The following is a 6,115-nucleotide window of genomic DNA, read 5'->3' as shown; positions in this document are numbered from 1 at the left end:
CCCTGCCTTCTCAAAAGGACTGTTCTTGATCTTGGGTTTTAGCAAGGTTTTATAATGCCCTGTATCCCGAAGCTCACTGTATTGCCCGGGCTGTTCTTGATCTCCTGGCCTGAAGCAGTCCTCCTGCCTCAAGCTCCTGAATGAAGGAGATACTGTCACGAGCCACTGTGCCTGGCTCTCTCATAAAGTTACTTTGGTAGATGGATGGCTGACTAGTTTTTATTCCTGCAGGGGAATATAAAAATAGGGACCCCCATCCCACCATCTTGATAATGTCACTGTCTCCATACATTTCTTCCTTATTTTGTTCTCTTGTATGTTTGTGTGTTATTTTGGGTTCAGACATTAAGAACAATAGGCTAGGATTTATACATTGTGTAAAAAGTAAATTAGATAGCTGGTAGGTACCCTATATATATTATAATGTTCACCTATAAGATTAAGTTTAGTGCAGGCAAAAAGGGCTCATTAAAATTTTCATCCACTTTTTTCAACCTCTACCCAAACTATAATATAATTTATGCCCCAATTTTTATTTTATCAATTACTCTTAACCGTATTTCACAAAATTTATATTTTTTCTTTATTTAGAAATGTAAGGCTATTATTTGCTTTTAAAGGCTGTATTACAGCTTTTTTATTTTGTGAAATAATAGCACCAATATATTAATAATATAAATATTTATAGTGTAAATACTTATTCATCAAAATTTTCCCATTAGAGAATTTTATTAATTATTGTAGTTCATTCTGTAAAATTGTACTACCACACAGCACAGGGCAATGATTCAGAATGCCTGCTCTTCACAGACGCACAGTCACAGTTGAACATTGTGGTTATTTAGAAAAATTATTTTCTAGTGTTATATAAATGTTCCAAACAAGATTTTATGGGTAAATGTTTCTCCCATTCTAGTTTTGCAATTCCACGTTAACTATATTTTTATTTTAGGGTAGGTTCCTTGACATTGGTTTATCGTATTTTTGGCTTTACCTAAGTATTATTTTGGATGACAATGTGCAACTTTCAATGTACAGTTTATGTCAATGTGCAGTTTAATTACAATATGAATCAGCCATATCTTTATTCACAATTCAAGCTTAGCAAACTTAATGAAAACTAAGCAAATGTTACATGATAAAGCCCCAATCAGCTATCTTATACTTAAGCAAATACACCAAAAAATAGTTTGTAGCTTTATTGTTGCTTTTGTTCAAACTATGTTTTATATTCTCCATGACCAAGGAAATTTCTGATATTGTCCTACCAGGCTAAAGAAACGAACAAAAAGACGATGATTATACTTCCAAGTAGCAGGTTGTTTAGGCCCCAGATATTCCATATGTGGACCACTATGCTCATATTTGTTTGTTTTAATAAGGCTGTGGCCCAAAACCTTACATTTTTGTAGAAATTAAAGCTTTTCAATTCCATAATAAAGACAGAACAGCCCCATGATCTAAATCTAAGGGTGATGGCTCAGAGTGAGGACCATTTCTTGTTGACATGGAGATGGTTGAGTTGGTCTACAATAAATCTATGGGAGAAGCAGGTTGTGATGACTTGGAAGTGTTGGCTGCCTTCATGGTCTCAAAAGTTCTCTGCCAAGTTCACCTCAGCTCTGCTGTACTCTTGTTCTGCTGTCAGGTTGGGAATGCTTGGCCAGTAGTGGTTCTCCACATGGTCCTCAACTGCTGGTGCTTCCCTGATCCACTGCCCCAACCTGGGCCATGTGCCCACTGCATAGATATGCTTGTACTTGCTCCCCTAGGACAGAGACTCCCTTTCCTTCAGTTGGAATGAGGGATGGGGAGATTTGGTGGTGTCCTGTACAGGTCAGATGTTAATATGATGTGGTGCTCTTAGAGAAGTTGCCTGAGTTCCGTGCTTTCTCAGCACGTGGTGTGTGCCGCTTCAGAAGTCCCAGAAGGAAAGTGATTCTGCAACCCCCATCTACTGGTGAGCAGAGGTCAGGTGATCTGCAGCTGACCAAGTAGCTGCTAAGTGGCCAACAGGCTGGATCTGCCTCTCGGTTGCAGAGGCCCTGCCTGGCTGCTGGGGCTGCCCTGAGACTCCTGCCTCCTCCTCTTCCCTCCACAGCTTTCCCGGCTTCTATCCACAGCTGTGCTCCAAGTGGGGAACACCTGCGGGTGCACCAGGGTGCAACTACTCAGACTCCAGCATGCAGAAGGGCCCCAGCTCCCTGCTGTTTCCATATCCAAGCCCAAGCTTGTCTAGAGCTTCAGCGAATCCAAGCCTCCCTGAATGTCCTGCAAGACCAAACTGAGCCCTACAACCCCACTACACTGGTTAGCTGCCAGTCCCAGCCCCTGCTCCCTCCTGGGCCTGTGCCTGTACAGTTCTGAAGTCCTTCAAGAATGTTGAGATCCTAAGCCGACTCTCACCCAAAGAGGTAAACAACCAGCGGCCTCCAGGGGTAGAGAACATACCCAGACAGGTTCTGCTGCCTGTAGGCTTGATGTCCTTCCCCTACAACCCGCCACACTTGCCAGGCTGGAAGAGGGGCTCCAGAAACTTGGGAAACTTGGGGCTGTAACTGGCATATGGAAAAGAGGCCTAGAAAAGCACCACTCCTGTCCATGAAGCCCCCAGATGGAACCAGGTAATTGGGAAATACATGGGCACCAAGCCTGACCGCCACTCAGACCCAGGTGGGAACTGCAGCAGTGACTTGCGCCCTCTGCTACTCTGGCTGCACCACTACAGGAGGGAGGAACATCTAGCCCCACGCGTGAGTGGAGACACTAGGTGTGGGCAGGTTCCAGTGGTTGCTGCAGCTGAACCTTTCCAACCAGGTCCATGCAAGGCCATCTCAGATGGGTATGCAGCTGGGTTGGGCAAGGACACCCCTCAGACAGTGAAAGTCACTGAGCAGGGCTGTCACAGAGGCCCCTTTTCCTGCTCTGAGAGCAGGTTGGGGGAGTATGAGGGACCTCTGCCCCCTCCCAGCTGCTTCCAGGAACCACTTCTTTCTAGATGAGGCACTCTCCTGCCTGCCCGTTCCCATTTGGCTGCAATAGACCATTGCCAACATTCAGATAACAAAAAGGGGCCTCACCTGTTTCCCCGACACGTCGGAGGCAGGTGGGTATGCCCAGGGGACCTGGGGTGGAACCTGTACATGGGCCCACCCCCAGGCCATGCTGGCTTCATCTTATCTGTGTGATGGGGGTGAGGGTGGGAATTACCAAGAGACCATCACACAGGCCATGGACAAGTTCTACAAGACCCAGGTAGAAAACCACTGTCCGTGCATGCTGCCCGGCACCCAGCTCACACACACACACACCTCTTATTTGACAACTTCCCCAAAGCAGGCTTTGAAGTCCAGGCTCCCCGAGAAGCCTGGGGAGGAGACTTTGCCAGGCTAAAGGACCTATCCCCACAAGTCTCATCCTGACAATCTTGGGTTATTTTTGCCCTGAAGTTTTGGAGAGGGGGACAGGGAGACACAGACAGTACGCAGTAGCCACCTTTCCAGAGAGCCCCAGCCCTCCAGACTGGGCAGGTCAGACCTCCACTCGGGCGTTTCTCTCACTGGCTGCCAGTTGGGGGAAGCAGCATGTGAGCACCTGCCCGTCTCCCCAGGTCCTGTTCAGAAACCCCATCTGTGCCTCTGGAGAGACTGCCCCGAGCACACAGGCCCAGCAACCACCATCTATGGCCCCCAGGACCTAATCCCCTTCTGCATAGGGGTCAGTGCATGTGAGTATACGCTGGGCTTGATTCCTGCCCACTAGTCCCTGCCAGATATCCCACGCCCACCTCAAGAGAATGAGGCCACACAAACACACCCAGGCCGTCATGGTGATGGAGCGGCTGGGGTCCTGCTTGCCCACCCTTCATTGCTGGTTCAGAGCCTGACCACATTTCTATGCTGGGATGGGACTTTGGGGACATTGCCCACCAGGATCACGGACCACTTTTACAGTTGCAGAAACAGAGGGCCAGCTGGTCCCCTAGAAGTCTGGAACATGGGATAAGCCAAGGCTTGCCTTCAGGACCAGGTTTTCCACTACGCAGCCGCCCAAGGCCCAGGGCATCCCCAAGTTCCTATGAAGCCTGCCTGCCATGTCCACAGCCCATGCAGACCCCTCCTGGAGTCACTGGAATGCTTGTTCCTGGGCGTGTGATAAACCTAGACAGCTTCAGCCTTGCAGGACAACCATGCGCACCTGGCAGCAGTAGCCAGAGGGGGGCCCATAGAAAGAAGTTGGAGATGAAGCCCGATGCAATAAGAATACTTTATTAGGCAAAATCATATAGTATGAAAATGCTTTGAAATGCAACAGGAGGAGAGGTGAAGACACAAACGAACAAGTGCGTAGTGACACATGGCAGTCAGAACACAGTGAAGAATCCACACTGCTTCCCCCCTTTACCTAGAAAAGGAAAGTTCTAGGCCGCCTCCTCCTCCTCCTCCTCCGCCGCCGCCGCGGCATCCTGACGCCGTTGATACTCAGACACTAGGTCGTTCACGTTGATCTTGGCCTGGGTAAATTCCATCTCATCCATCCCTTCACCCGTGTACCAGTGGAGGAAGATCTTGCACCAGTACATTGCTGTAAACTGCTCTGAGACACGCTTGAAGGGTTCCTGGACGGCCGTGTTGTTCCCAATGAAGATGGCTCACATGTCTAGCCCCCAGGGTGGGATGTCACAGCTGTTTTGACGTTGTCGGGGAGCCAGTCAGCGAAGTCCCTGCTATTTTTATTTTTGAGGTGGAACATTTGTTCATCCACCTCCCTCATGGGCATAGGACCCTTGAAAATGGCAGCCGCTGTTAGGTAGTTGCCATGATGGGGGTTGCACATGGCCATCATATTCTAGCATCAAACATCTGCTGGGTAAGCTCAGCCACGGACAGGGCTGGGTACTGCTGGCTGCCCTGGCTGGTCAGAGGGGCAAAGCTAGGCAGGAAGAAATGCAGCCGGGGAAACGGGACCATGTTCACGGCCAGCTTCCACAGGTCAGCATTCAGCTGGCCTGGGAAGCGCAGGCACGTGGTGACCCCGCTCATGGTGGCAGACACCAGGTGGTTCAGGTCACCGTAGGTGGGCGTGGGCAGTTTCAGGGTCCTGGAACAGATGTCGTATGCTTTGTTGTCTATACAGAAGGTCTCATCCGCATTTTCTATGAGCTGGTGGACGGACAGGGTGGCGTTGTAGGGCTCCACCACCGTGTCTGACACCCTGGGCGAGGGCAGGATGCTGAATGTGTTCATGATCCTGTCTGGGTACTCCTCCCGGATCTTACTGAGCAGAAGGGAACCCATCCCAGACCCCGTCCCCCCACCCAGGGAGTGGGTCAGCTGGAAACCCTGCAGGCAGTCACAGCTCTCAGCCTCCTTCCTCACAACATCCAGCACCGAGTCCACCAGCTCCGCGCCTTCTGTGTAGTGCCCCCTGGCCCAGTTGTTTCCGGCCCCACTCTGACCTGTAAGACAGTACAGCCAGTCACTCGATGGCCAGGTATAGGGTCATCAGTGGTCACCATAATGCAAAAAGGGCCAAGTGTCACGTGAGATGAGCACAGGGTTCTCCCTACAGGTGGAGCAAATGAAATTCCCTCCCCCAGAGTTACAGGGCAGCAGCCTCCCCTGTTAGAAATTAAGTCAGGAGTCAAACCTGAGACGGGCTGACAGACCTTGCTGCAGGTGGCTCCTGCCCATTTTCAGGGAAGGCAGTAGCCACAGCCCCAGCTCAGCTCCCTGCAGGGAGTTCACATCAGTAGCTCTTCACCTTGAGGAGACACCTGGGCCTTCCTCCCAAAGCCCGTTCAGGAGGCAGATGGAGCGACAGGGATGATAGGAGGGTGTTCAGGGACCCTGGCTCTACAGTTCCCACGGAGACGACCTTGGGGCACTCCTAGATTTTGAGCGGCTGAGGAACCTCACCCCAGTCCTCGTCCACAGCTCACCAAAGATGAAGTTGTCCGGCCTGAAGATCTGCCCGAAGGGCCCCGAGCGCACAGAGTCCAGGGTGCCCGGCTCCAGATCCACCAGCACAGCGCGGGGCACGTACCTGCCACCCGAGAGGGGCGGGAGGACATGAGCGAGGGGAGGGCCGCGTTCCCAGGAGGGCGGTGGGGAAG

The 6,115-nt window shown here is 50.8% G+C and overlaps 1 pseudogene; it reads right to left on the bottom strand.

Annotated features, from left to right (window-relative positions):
* Window positions 1–4,420: 4,420 nt before the first annotated feature.
* Window positions 4,421–6,115, bottom strand: part of LOC718722 (tubulin beta-8 chain-like) — a 30,250-nt pseudogene continuing 28,555 nt past the window's right edge.

This window comes from Macaca mulatta, chromosome 12, assembly GCF_049350105.2.
Source record: "Macaca mulatta isolate MMU2019108-1 chromosome 12, T2T-MMU8v2.0, whole genome shotgun sequence".
In the NCBI taxonomy this organism is placed as follows: domain Eukaryota; kingdom Metazoa; phylum Chordata; class Mammalia; order Primates; family Cercopithecidae; genus Macaca; species Macaca mulatta.
This window is presented reverse-complemented; position numbering and strand designations above follow the sequence as displayed.